This window comes from Lipotes vexillifer, unplaced genomic scaffold (assembly GCF_000442215.2).
Source record: "Lipotes vexillifer unplaced genomic scaffold, Lipotes_vexillifer_v1.1 scaffold698, whole genome shotgun sequence".
NCBI classification, from domain to species: Eukaryota; Metazoa; Chordata; class Mammalia; order Artiodactyla; family Lipotidae; genus Lipotes; species Lipotes vexillifer.
This window is the reverse complement of record NW_006782529.1, coordinates 28040-30109: the sequence shown is the minus strand read 5'-3', so window position 1 is coordinate 30109 and position 2070 is coordinate 28040.

The window sequence follows — 2070 nt, the reverse complement described above, 5'->3', positions numbered from 1 at the left end:
TGAAATGTTTCTTTTTCTTTTCCCTACACTGAATCCATCCTAACTAATCCCTTCACCCTGGAGGTTTCAGCTACCAGAAACAAAAACAACAATAAAAAAAAAAAAAATGTAGTGGATGGGGCATAGAAGTAAAGAGGGAAATGAGAGGGAAAAGGAGAGTGTACCAAGAAAAGAGGTGTTAAGGAATGCATTCTGCATCAGCTCATCCTTTGTAAGATGTCACATCCTTTATAAGCCTCTGTTAAGTCCCACTTGCCCATTCAAAGGATAATATCCCAACTCTTCAGTCTGGCTCCTGAAGCCCTGGTGTTGGATTCTGTCCCATCCTCCTTCCCAACTTCAGGCCTTTGCTGTCATACCCTGATGGCACCTTGCATCCCTACCCACGCTGTTCTCTGTGTAGAGAGACCCCTCTCTTCCACCCGGTGATCTGCACAAATGCAATATCCAGCTCAAAAGTTTGGGATTAACATATACACACTACTGTATATAAAATAGATAACCAACAAGGACCTACTGTATAGCACAGGGAACATATACTGTATATTTTGTAATAACCTGTAAGGGAAAAGAATCTGAAAAAGAATAGATACATATATGTATAACTGAATCACTTTGCTGTACACCTGAAACTAACACAACATTGGAAATAAACTGCACTTCAATCCATCCATCCATCCATCCATCCATCCATCCATCCATCCATCCACCCCCTCCTCCCTGGGAAGCTTTCACTAACACTCTCAGGCAGAGCTGTCTTTTGTTGCCCCTTGTCCCGCAGCCTCCATCATCTGCCATTATAACCACAATTGTGTGCTGGCTTAGGAGCCCCTCAGGGACAAAGTCTCTGTTGATTTATTTGGTGTCACCAGCAGCTAATAGAGCAAGTGCTCAATGAATGTTTGGAGGCAATTAATTACTCAAACTGCGGCAGGAATTTTGATACAGCCTCTTCCCCATGGCCCCCTACCCTACATTCCACCAAAATGTCACGTGGGCTCTTCTCTATTTGTGCCTCTCGATGTTCTCCATCCTGCTGTATGTCCTAGGAGGTTGCTTTGTGACTGTCTCACCTGGGCTCCCTCACTTCAGGCTTTCAGTTGAATTTGGCCAGTGGGAGGCACCTACAGAAGATGTGAGGGCAGGAGAAGACAGAAGGGAGTAGTGAAGTCCCCATCTCCTTCCCCCGCCACAGCCCTCACTCCGTGTTTCTCTACCTGAGTCCTCATCTGCGGCTGAGGCCCTCACCAGGTTCCCATGATGAGTCACTGCCCGTGGCCCTTCAGGTCTTCCCACGGTTGCTAGTTCCCGAGTTCTCCCCATCTCAGGTTTGGGACTTTAACTGTGCCCACGCCTTATAAATGGTCCTTTTATTCACCTCTCTTCTATTATCCCGTGAGTGTGCCGGAACCCTACCAGTCCACGCACTCTTCCAGGTCTCTGTAGAAGGGACATTGCTGCCCTGCCTCCCCACCTTCAGCCCTGCCCTAACCTCCTGGCTCTTCTCCATCCCCTTTTCCCTCCCAAGCCTCCTCCATCACTTGTCCTTACAGGATGTTTTCCTTCCCTTTCTTGGTTCAGTGCTTTAAGGCATCAAATTGCACCATTTGGAAACACCTGTCAGTTTGCTTTTTTTTCCCATGTCTTCTTTTCCTTGTGCTGAGGTTTCATAAGAATATGATGTGTGCTTAAAATACGGCCAATTTCCATTACCCAAATAAAGCATATCTGAGCCAATCAATTGCATGACTCAAGATACCCATCACCATACCCTGCTTTAAAAATTGCTTGAGCTTCCACTTTTCTTTCTTTTTTTTTTTTTTTTTCATCTTTATTGGAGTATAATTGCTTTACAGGGGGGTGTTAGTTTCTGCTTTATAACAAAGCGCATCAGCTGTACATATACATATATCCCCATATCTCCTCCCTCTTGTGTCTCCCTCTCACCCTCCCTATCCCACCCCCGGTACGCGGGCCTCTCACTGTTGTGGCCTCTCCCGTTGCGGAGCACAGGCTCTGGACGCGCAGGCTCAGCGGCCACGACTCACGGGCCCAGCCGCTCCGCGGCAT